Raw genomic sequence first — 12,712 nt, forward strand, 5'->3', positions numbered from 1 at the left:
ACCCGGAAGATGGAGGGGGTATTAACTTATTTGTTGACTTTGGTGCACTCGAGTTGCTCCCCTTATGTAGAGATGACGTCCCACTCATCCATCTCGATCCGTCTGTATTAAATGATCATTCAGTTCAAGAAAGTGAGAAAGAAGTAGAAGAGTCAGAAGAAGAAGACAAAGAAGAATCTGGAGGAGAAGTGGATAAGGAGGACGAAGAAGAGGTTGATGATGATGATGAAGATGTTAAAGAGAGAGATTCTGAAACAAGCATAGAAAATACATCCGAAGATGAACACTAAAAATACTAAAAACTTTATTCATATATGAGAATAGAATTTTACAATAATAATTAATTTCATCTAATTAAATTTTTTTGGTATATATAATTAATTTCAAGTATGCCGCCAAAAAGACAAAGAAGAAATGTGCCTCCTCCACCAAGTCCAAGTCCCGAACCCGTTGAGGACTCCTCACCTGAAGAGTCCGTTCCTGAAGATGAAGTTAACACTACAGGGAATGATGCCCAGTCGACACCTTCTAGTAAGGAAATGTCGTTGAAAATTATTTATATATTTAATATTTTTGTCTCGATAACTATATTAGTATAAAAATTATACACATTATCTATATTAGTTGATGCATTCGCTCGTTGCAGCCATGGTTATACACGCGGCATCTCACTTGAGAAAAACTGAAGGCATGGCAAACTGAAAGTCACAATTCCTGATAATTCCACTGGAAGAGTAGATGATAGTGCAGCAGCGGTTTCCTCCTATATTGGTATAGTAGTCCGAGCTTATGCTCTATTTTATGTGCGCTCCTAGCGAGATGTGTCGAATGAGATTAAAGAACACATTCGGAGTCGTGTGCTGGTGAGTTTACTTTAACAGTTCATTTCTTTCACCTACATTAGTATATCATATTTTTTTACCTAATTAATTTATAATTAGGATGAATTTGACCTCTACTTTGATCGTACCGAGGATTTGAGAACTGTGAATGAGTTAATGGCTATACTATTCTAACGTCACAAGGGATGATGTCACGACCACTTCAAGAAGTTTGAGTCTTTTGAAGAGGCTACACAGTCACCTTTCCAGCAGATGAAGTTAGACGACTAGATAAAGTGTTGTGATCTTTTTGCATCTCCAGAATATCAGGTATTCTAGATTTATTTCCATTAATTATTTACATTAATATTTGTTGTTTATCTTATATGTATACATATTACAATTAACATTCTTAATGTGCATTTATAGCACTTAAGTTCTACAAATACACATAATAGATCCGCTCTGACTATTCACCATCCTGCTGGTTCAAGATCATTCCATCGTCTTCCTCAAAAAATAGTAATTAATGAACTATATAATTCATTTATTTTTCTGTTATTCTTTTATATAAGTTCTAACACTATCTTTTTAAATTTTCTAATGTCGTTTTGTTAGAAACATAATGATCCTGAAAACTTATCCCTTGTTAATGTTTATGCTGCTGCTCACACTAATGAGCATAGTGAGTGGATGGATCCTGCCGCTGTAATTAATTATGTAAGTGGTGTTTCTTTTGTTAAATAAATTATACAACATATGGTTAAATTATTTTTTATTTGTATTTCTTTTAATACGTTACCTATTGTGTGTTATCATCTTTCAAACTGCAGGGAAAAATGATGGAGTTGCAGTCAACTTCTGGGGAATCCTCTACTAGTGACATAGACATTTTCACACAAGTGCTCGGGCCTAACTCTAGTATGGCAAGAGGTTTGGGATGATCTTTCAAGCATTCCGGTTCATCCTCCTCAACCTCATCGACTTCACAAATTAATAATCTTAGCAAAGAGTTAGAAGCTGCACGACGCGAGTATGAGTATATGAGGTCCAGATAGCAAGAGTTAGAGTCCCTTTTAGAGTGACAGTCTCATTTAGAGACGCGTTTGTAGGATCAACAAAGAGACCAGGAGGAAATAATACGTAGTGAGGTCTAAGAGCAAGTGCAGCGGGAGATGATGCTGCAAATGGAGCGTGTTATGTCATTGCAACAGAATCATGGTGGACGAGGAAAGAAAAAGAAATGAATTTTATTAGTGTATTAAATTTTTAATATCTACTTGGAAAATAATTACAAACATTGTTGGTTGTGAAATATGTTATGTAATATGATACAATTGGTATGTTTATTAATGGGATGAGTTTAGTATTTTTGATATGTACGTTCGAATGTAAATAAAAACATTTGAATAGTATTCCACATTCGAACACACGTTCGAACGTAATCACACAAAATTGTAACATAACGTTCGAACGTTTACACTGACAAATGAAACTTACGTTCGAATGTTTAAACTTTTAACATTCCAAACCTCCGAACGTACTTCTTGCATTCAAACTCTAGTTTCTTAACATTGGAAAGAACGTCCGAACGTTATGATTCGAACGTTTGGACATTGTTTCCTTTACGTTGGAATCTAAATTTAAACGTAACGTTCGAACAGATAAACGTTCGAATATAAATATGATACGTTCGAACGATAATCAACAAATGTTACCTGCTCTCATTCGGATGTCAATTTGTCTACTTTACGTTCGAACATTATTTTTTTCATTCGAACGTAATATTCTGTGACAGATTCTAACCATCACAGAAAAGTAAACGTTCAAACGTTATATAAAACGGCACATCACAAACCGTCACTAAAAATATTTTTAGTGACGCTTGTATAGTAAACTGTCACCATATGTATTTTGTGACGCACATTTCGTGACAGTGGGGGTGACGGTTTATAACCTTCACCTAATGTATTTCGTGACGTTTTTTCCATTTCTTGTGACAATTTTATCTGTCACTAAATCTAATTTTTGTTGTAGTATGTAAATCCTACTGATTTGCTTGAAAATTAATTTTTTAATAAGAAATAATATTTATAGTCTAAAAATATGCAAATATCGCGTAATCTCTTTAAAACAATTGAGTAAATACGAGACTCACTGATGTGGATTAATGCAATATGTTATATTATAAAATTATTTTTATTATAAAATAGATTTAACATATCACAATAAACTACATCAATTTATCGATTTATTTTTATACATTCTCTACACTTTCTCTTCTCTTATTGGACTACAAAATATTTCAACAACATCAAAGATATAGTAATGCTTAGGTAATATTAAAAAGTCAGTGGCTTAGCCACCAGGAGAAGAGGAACATTTTTGTGCGTTGTAAGCCCAACTGCTTCTTCCATATCCAGTTCTTCCCTTCTTACCCCATCAGCCATTTCCCAATCAAAACGATGCAGCAGATTTGCCAGTGCAAGTTCAATCAGCTGGGTAGCAAATTGTATTCCAGGACAACCCCTGCGGCCAGCTCCAAATGGTAACAGTTCGAAGTGTTGTCCTCTAAAATCCACTGAGCTATCCAAGAATCTCTCGGGTCTAAACTCTTTTGGATTCTTCCAATATTTTGGGTCTTCTCCTATGGATTTGGCATTGAAAATACCCTTGTTTTTGCTGGAATATGGTACCCTTCAATCGTGCAACTCTCAGTTGTTTCCCTGGGAACAAGTAATGGGGCTGGAGGATGAAGTCTAAATCCCTCCTTTACAATTGACTTTAGGTAAATGAGTTTCAGAAGGTCGCTTTCTTCCACCTTTTGTTTTCCCTTCACAATTTCTCTCACCTCAACTTTCGCTCTTTGCATTACAGATGGGTTCCTTATTAGCTCAGACATTATCCATACTATTGTGGCTGAAGATGTATCTGTGCCTGCAATAAACATGTCCTGTATTGGCCATAAATGGCAAATTCTAGCAAAAGTTTATCAAGCAATTGGATAAATGAAAACAATAGGAAAAAGTAAAGAAAGAAAGAGAAGCTGCATACAGTGAGGACAGCCTTAATTTGGTCAATATGGAGCGGGAGTTCTTGATTTGAGTCTTTCTGAATTCGGAGCAGTACACCAACAAGATCTTCATCAGTTTCAGGTTTAGAGCTTCGGTGCTCCTCAATCACTTTTTCATAAAACTCATCCAGTTGTCTAACATTCTTTTCCACCCTTTCTTCCAGACCATTAAACTTGTTGAGCCAACCCATCCATGGAAAGAAGTCTGCTATGCAGAATCCTCCCAATAAATCCTGTGTCTCACGAAGAGTCTGATGCACTCCACTCTTGCTGTCACTTTCTCCACCATCATATTTCTTCCCAAAAGCCACACGGCAAACGATGTTATTTGCAAGCGAAAGTGTCAATTCACTAAGATTGACAGGGCCAGAAGAAAGAGATACAGAATCAAGCATATGTGCAACCTCTTCGTCCCTCACAGACTGAAAAGATTGGACCCTCTTAGCACTAAGTAGCTCCAAAATCACAATCTTCCTGACCTCTCTCCAGTAATTACCATAGGGAGCAAAGGACACAGCGGAGAGATTATAACTAAGGCTCTTTGCAGCGTAAAGAACTGGTCTTCCTGAAAAGACATGATCATGGGTTTTGAAGATCTCTCTTGCCATGTCTGCTGAGGAGACTATTAAAGTTGGTATGAAGCCCAGTTGCAAGAACATGAGCGGTCCGTACTCAGCAGAAAGGCGTTGAAGAGATCGATGCGGCATGCCACCAAGCTGGTGCAGGTTCCCAACCAGAGGCAGCTTTCTAGGACCTGGAGGAAGCCTGATCTTTGCCTGATCAGGTTTCTTCCTTTGCCTCAACAATAATAAATACAGAGAGGGTAGAAGGAAAACCAAGAATGGCATCAAGAAAATTTGGGTGCTCATGGTGTTGTAGCTTTGGAACAATGAAAGAGGAGGCACGGTCAGTTCTCAGTATAAATGGATTTGTGTAAAGAATACACCTACACTTATAATTTTAATTACTTTTCTTTTAAAATTTAAATTTTAAATATCAAATTTCATAATTTTCAATATATTTTCCACATGCAAAATAATTTTTTTTTTAAGTTTTCTAACTCCGAGTATTTTTCATGTGTAAATGTGGCCTTGGGACCTTATGGAACGTCACACGCATCCTCCAGCTTTCGCCATTGAATAAAACATGTTTTTGTAGGCACATCCTCTATTTATTGACTCTACTAGTAAGGCGCTACGTGCACGGCACGTATGCCCCTTGCACGTGGCGCCCGGTTGAAGGAAAAAAAAAAAAAAAAATCTGTCAAAAGATAAAATCTTTTTACAAAAATAGATTATAGTAGCAATTTATTTTTTAAAAAAAAAGAATAAGTTAAATAAAATATTCTCAATAAAAAAACAGCATCATCTCATAACAACATATATATAAAAAAAATGTCAAAAAACTCCTTAAAAGATAGATTATGAAGAACAGTAAGGCTGTACACCGATGGGTTCGGTATCGATATCAGTGCCAAACCGAGACACCACTGACATCTACCACGTGTCTATTAAATTGACCAAAACCGAGGGTTTAGGAAGAGAAAAATGATCATATAGGTCTCAATGTGCGTTGGTGCGGTCTTCGGTCTACTATCGGCGTCTTCTATGAAGGAGGAGGAACTGAGAAAGAAGGAAAATGCGTCGTGCCATTATCTGCCATGGAAGAAGAAGAAAGTTATAGATATGAAGAAGACGACGCGGAGAAGAAGAAGAGGGGTGGGGGGTTATTAATTCATTTTGAGACAGTGCTGTTTGACGCCGTTCTATTATATATATATTTTTAACATTCAAACCATAAACAACGCTGTTTCACTTATTTAAGTGAAACAGAGTCGTTTTATATACATATATTCTAATATATATATATATATATATATAAAGAGACCGGATTGGTTAGCTCAACGGTTTCCCAGGGGTTCAAACCGGTGTCAAACCGCCGATGTTGGTTTTCCCTCAATTCCTCTTGCCTGCCGACCGGTTCTTTGTCGGTTTCGGCTAGTTTCATACTCCAATAGTCGGTCTGATTGGTTCACGGCTGGTTTGGTCAGTTCCTGTACACCCAGTAGCATATACAAGGCAAAAGATTTTTAAAGAAATTTTTTTTTTTATAATTCGAGGGAAATATATATCCAAAATTGATGTTCTTTATAAACTTACAAGATGGATAGAGACGATGTTGAATCTTTTGTGCCAATATTGGTAGACTTCATTTAGTTTTGCATCAAAGTTTGTCATCCATTCTTCTCTCAAGCTTGCATCGCAATGGTTTATAGATACGTTAAATATTTCTATATGAAATAAATTTAAAATTTAGAAGATCTTGGAGAAAAATAATACTATCTCAAATATTTATTTTAAATCTAATGGATGATTTTTAAATTGAGCCAAGTGTTTAAAAATCTTTCAAATATTTTAAAAGTCTAAAATTATTTTAAATGAGAATTTTTGTGTATTAATGAACCAAGCCTATTTTTAAGTAAGTCTCTTTAAATTTTAGAATCCGAAAATAATATAGTTTTAAATTTTTATTTTATTTAAATGATTTTATTTTTTTAGAAATAAAAAAATCTACTTAATTAGATGAATTTATTTCTCCTAAGCATTATTTATTAAAATTCGTTCTTTTATTTTTGAAGAATATTATTTTTGGATTAAGAATACAAATTTTTGTTTTAAAATTTAGTGTATTTCCCTTCCTTAAATATTTTCTTTATTTCTTATTTTCTTATTTCTCTATGTATTATTTTCACCCTTAGATAAAAAATGGGACACATTTACAGGTAGGATCGGATTGCCCAAAACCCTAATTCCTCCTCTCTTTCTTTTCCTTCGCCCTCTCTCTCCCCATGTCATCCTTCTGCCCCACTCCCTTCCCGTCTTCCATTCTCTCACTCTAGTGACCTCTACCGCCGTTAATAGCTCCATCTCAAACTGCCGTCACCGCTATGCTCTCTCTCTCTCTCTCTCTCTCTCTCTCTCTCTCTCTCTGTGTCAAGGGTTGAATTTTGGGAGATTAATCTGAATGAGTGCAGCTATATGGATGATGACAGTCAATGGTAGTTGATTGTATGTGTGAATGTAATGTTGTTTAAGTGTAAAGAGCTGGCCATGTCATTTTGGGTAATACGTATGGTCTCATTAAATAGAATAGCATCGTTTGATGCTTTACTTGTAATCAGTCAATATGGCGTCGTGGTATCCTAATTGAAATAACATACTCATTTCATGAATAAATAGAGGAATGGAAGGAAGGATCCCATATCCCGAATTTGATGCAAGAATCATCTCTCTCTCTGAATTACTTCTACTTCTCTTTTTCCTCTAGTTTTCTTGGAGAGTGACTCTCTCAAATCAGTCTATAGAAAGGGCCCATTACACACACACACACACACACACTCTCTCTCTCTCTCTCTCTCTCTCTCTCTCTCTCTCTCTCTCTCTCTCTCTCTCTCTCTCTCTCTCTCTCTCGTCCCCTCTGCATCTCACCCCGTTAATTTCTCTATTTTCTCTCTCGGTAGCTCCAGCGACGCCATGCATGCACCACCTACAGCCACCACGAGCAGCAGGGGCGTGACCTTGGGCTAAACCCAGCAAGACCGTGTTTCCATTAAGCTCTTCTCTCTGGGCCTCTGAAGTTGTTCGTTGTGAGGGACATAGGGTGGTTTCTCGTTGTGCATGGAGGATTTGCCTTCTCGCCGACGACCACTAAGTCACTATAACTCTGCTCTTCCATCTCTCTCTCTCTCTCTCTCTCTCTCTCTCTCTCTCTCTCTCTCTCTATGTGTCTCTCTCACTCTGTGACACTCCCTCTTCTCTTGTCTCCATTTCCTCTATACATAGCAATCAAATTCCATTGTGATTTGATTTGATTATTTTATGGATGTATGCTAGGAAAAATTTTGAAGATTTCCTTGTTGAATTTAAATTTCTATGAATTCAAAAATTGTTGGTTAAAGAGAGGGAGTTACGATGTATGTTAGGAAAAATTTTGAAGATTTCATTGTTGAATTTAAATTTCTATGAATTCAGAAATTGTTGGTTAAAGAGAGACACTTACCGAGAGCGTAGGAGTAGAGGAAGACGAGGTAGTTTGACATAGTAGAGGATGAAATTTAGAAAGTAGAAATGTGATTTAGACAAGATACGAAGGTGGTGGAAGTGTTTGATCTTCTAGAAAGTGAGTAAAGCAATGAATCAATGAGGGAGGAAACCGTGATTTAGAAATGCATGTAGGGGCAAAATGGGAAGAATAATATCAGAACAAAAAACACTGTTGCTTTATGCATATATAAGAATATATAAATTAAGGAGAAATACTTCTTCCACGAAAATATTTCATGAAGTAAATTTATATACTCGCTTAGCATAACTTGAAATAAAAGCAAACTTTTTTACAAATTTTTCCGACCATATATCAAATAAAATATATTTTTACAAAATAATAATAGTTTAATAAGTTATTTTTTGAAAGTTACATTCATTTAAAATATAATGTATAGTGCAAAGTCTTGTGTATTTATCCTTATTCATCCTAAATTGGATTCGGAATCCAATAGGGCAATCTTGCTAGTACAAATGGGACTACCAATTGAAGGAAGGAAAATACTACGGCCACCGCTGGTGGCTCCCGCTGGGGACCACCACTGGCTAATTTTTATTTTTTTTCTTTTTCTTAATGATTAAGAAAATTTTTTTTAATATTAATATAAATTTTTTTTATATATTTTTAAAATATTTAAAAGTATTAAAAAATGATTTAAAAAAAAAACAAAAAAACTTTTTTTAAGCCTAACGGTGGCTCCTAGGGCTGTAAATGAACCAGTCTGTTCGATAGCTCGCTCGGTACTCGCTCGGTTAAACTCGAATCGAGTTCGACTCGTGAAAAAAAAAAAGCTTGTTCGTTAAAGCAGATGCTCGCTCGATTTGTAAATGACACATACTCGACTCGACTCGACTAAGGCTCGTTTAGGCTCGCTCGTTTATGCTCGAGTCGACTCGTTAGCTCGACTCGATTAAAACTCATTCATATATTAATAAATATATACATACACCTATGCATGTATATATGTATTAGCTAATAATATAAGCATACCACTTTTATAATTAAATATATAATATGTATTCTAATTACTTATGTCTATATAGTAAATATACTTCATAGGTATATTTTATAATTTGTATAATAATTAGTTGATAAAATTTAATAATTTCATATACTAGTATGTGGAAACCATATATGAAATAGATATATTCTATCATATTAAGTATATGTATTAATAATATATGTAGGCATATAATATATTGTTATTTTGGATAAATATCAACTAGTTAGATATTAATTATTTATAAATTTTTTAAAATTTTATAATTTAATAGAGGTTCTACTTGTTAATTGTATAAATTCAATATTAATTCTTTTTTATTTATTTATTTAATTTATTAATTATTAAATCTTATTAAAAAATAATAATTCGAGCTCGAGCTCGAGCTCGAGCTCAACTCGAACTCGTTTGTGGGACGAACTCGAGCTCGAGCTCGAGTTGAGATTTCAACTTATCGAGTCGAGCTCGAACAAAGAATTAAAAAAAAATCTCGAGCTCGGGCTCGAGCTTGAGCTCGAGTATTTTGAGTCGAGCTCGAGTTCGGCAAGCCAAAGCTCGGCTCGACTCGGCTCGATTACAGCCCTAGTGGCTCCAGCGGGAGCCACCAGCAGTAAGTGTAGCATTGTCCTTGAAGGAAAAACAAAATAATTTAATCGATAGATTTGAAAAGTAGTGCTGTTTCTTTTTTTCTTTCTTTTTGGACGGTTTTAATATGCATTAGACTTATATATGATAATATTATTGTTGCATATGAAACTATGCACACCATGCAAACTTGAATGAAAGGCAGAAAAGAAGGCTGCATGACACTCATATCTAGTAAGTGTGTACTGTTAGTTATTTCATTCTTATAAATGGGATCCCATAGAGAAATTTCAAGCCTTCAAGAGGAATTAGATAGAGGGACCCCCTTTCACCCCCTTTCACCTTATTTATTCATTCTTAATTTGTTCAGAAGTTTTAAGTTCTATATTGAACAATGCTGAGGAAAAAGGCCATATATCAGGCACACCTTTTGCTCGAGGTTCTTTACAAATTAACCATTTATATTTATATATTTGCAGATGCCAACCTTCTTTTCTACAAGGCTAATTTCTAGAATGGGGCAAGTTTTTCAGATTTCTTGAAACATATGAATATGCATCAGGTAAAAGATTGATTCTGAAAAAAACATCAATCTTCTTTAGCAGAAACACCAGACAAGAAATCAAGAATATTGTCTTGGCAACAATATGAATTAGAGCTACAAATTCATGAGAAATATTTGGGTTTATCTTCGTATGTGGGCAGTATAAATCAGAAGCCTTCAATTCAATACTATACAAGATTAGAAATAAGAGGAGTAATTGGAAGGTGAAATTCTTATCACAAGCAGGTAAGGAGATCTTCCTCAAATTTGTTATTCAGGCTATACCCCCATATAGCATTGGCATTTTCAAGATACCAGCAGTTTTATTGAAGGAGATTAATAGAGTTATGCAAAACTTCTGGGAGAGGCAAAAAAATCATTTGTTAAACTGGCAGCAGTTAGGAAAGACTAAGAGTGCAGGTGGCCTTGGTTTTAAGGACTTCGAAAATTTTAATCTAACCTTGCTAGCAAAGTAGGTATGGAGGCTAATTCATCATCCACAGTTGTGACGCCCCCAAATTCCGTTTGGGATCGGACGGACATTTGAAGCATCGAGACATGCAACACAAGGTTACCTGCCCCCGTTCATGACATATAAGATGCAATGTTCCTAACATGTATCTAATATTATGCAATATTCGCAGCGGATAATTTTTTCTTTAGCAATACTATGCACCAAATTAAAAATATCCCAAATGCTTAAAACATACTTCATACAAAAAGACCCATTGAACAACTAAGATCACAACACTAGTCCAAAATGGTTATGATCCAAAAAGTATTAGAGATGCAACTCCATCGTACAAGTAGTAATTTACGTTAACTACTATATTAACATTGACGTCGCACCGTCGCTTAGTCAACTGTGTCTAGTTGGTCAGCTCCTGATTATCCTTCAGATCCTGTAACAAAATCTACCATTCGGGAGGAATGGTAGTTGGGACTACCAACGTGAGATTTGATTACAAATCTCAGTAAGTTAATAAAAAACTTCCACAAGCTAATGATGCATGGATGACAGTAAAAGCATGAATGCATAATCAAATTCATAAGTAATTGAAACGTGAACTGAACTTGACTTGACATGAACTTGATCTGAAACTTGACTTAACATGAACTTGCTATGAAACTTGACTTAACATGAACGTGATCTGAAACTTATTCATTAACTGCTTAAATACATACTCCACAGTTGTTGTGGCCCCATGTATTCTACGTGTCACAATTGCTGTGTCTCACGTAGTGTATGCGTCACAATTGCTGTGACCCCATACTTCGTGTGCCACAGTTGTTGTGGACCCCACAAAATTGAATGTAACTCAATATGAAACGTGACTGGAATACGAAAGGACTGAAACCCTGATGTAACATAACATGACTTAAACATAACTTGAAATACATGATCAACTTGAGATAGAAACATTTCGTAACATGGCATAACATATAATAGACAACATATTTAACATGACATACTTGCAACAGTGAATATTACATGACTTGACATAAATGTAATAGATGGCATACTTAGGGTGATGTACTTGTAATGTACAACAATACATGACAGAATAAATTCTGTATAACAGACAATTACGTGATAACTTGGCATGGCAAGACATATATGATAACACACATACATACACTGTAATTCCTTTACTTAGCACACATACACAGTAGACTGCTAGTAAGTTAAAAACTAACTTACCTCGATCTCCGCGTTTCTTATAAAACCTCAAGCGTGATCACGAGGAACTGTAATTAGTGATTCTAAAAGTTAGCACTAAATCAATAATAATTTGTAATATAGAAAATACTAACTTAAAGAGTAAAATTTTCATTTTACTCTCTACAAGTAGGAAAATGACCGTTTTACCCATAACTTAAGGATTTTGCATACTAACTCCAAAAGTCACCAAAATTTACATGCCTCATGTAAATTTTATCCTCAACTCAAATATCAATTTAGAAAAATTTAAAACTAATCACAACTATTAAAACTCCATAGGGCCGAAATTCCCATATGCTATTTCCATTGATTTTTATTTCCAACTTGTTTGATCAACCTTTTGATCTATGACTTACAAATATGTGATCTTCAAACCAAACCATCACATGATTTAAAAAGATGTCCTAAAATATATATAAGCTTCTAATTCAAGATCACATGGTTAAACATTAACCAAAACATAAATTGAGCCAAGAACATCCACACTTTGGCTTATCTGAATATCTCTTTGCATAAAATTTCATATCTTTGAAACTAACATAAAATATCTTCAAAATAAAAATATAACATGTATATAAGATGCTTAGGATCCTCCAATAAAATTATCAAAGTCATTGGAATAGGTTTAGACCACCAAAGAGTTAAACTTTCTCAAAACAGAAACTGTTTTTCCTCTTCCAGTTTCTAAGTTTGTATATCTAAGAAAATCTTTCATCAAAACCTTTAATCATGCAAAAATCCTCAACCAATAATCATATACACATGTTAACAATACTCCATAAAACTTTCGGACTAATATCTATCCATTAGCTTGGTCAAAAACTCCAAACTATAACATATTCTCCAGTTTATCTCCCAGAAT

The 12,712-nt window shown here is 34.9% G+C and overlaps 1 protein-coding gene and 1 pseudogene across 1 annotated transcript in view; one reads left to right on the top strand and one right to left on the bottom strand.

The window, feature by feature from the left end:
- The window catches only part of LOC122281253 (rhodanese-like domain-containing protein 11, chloroplastic), a 70,448-nt gene that overhangs the window by 41,080 nt on the left and 16,656 nt on the right, over positions 1-12,712 (top strand). The gene's annotated exons all lie outside the window — the stretch shown is intronic.
- On the bottom strand, positions 3,036-4,836 carry LOC122281250 (annotated as a pseudogene).

This window comes from Carya illinoinensis, chromosome 11 (genome assembly GCF_018687715.1).
Source record: "Carya illinoinensis cultivar Pawnee chromosome 11, C.illinoinensisPawnee_v1, whole genome shotgun sequence".
Classification (NCBI taxonomy): domain Eukaryota; kingdom Viridiplantae; phylum Streptophyta; class Magnoliopsida; order Fagales; family Juglandaceae; genus Carya; species Carya illinoinensis.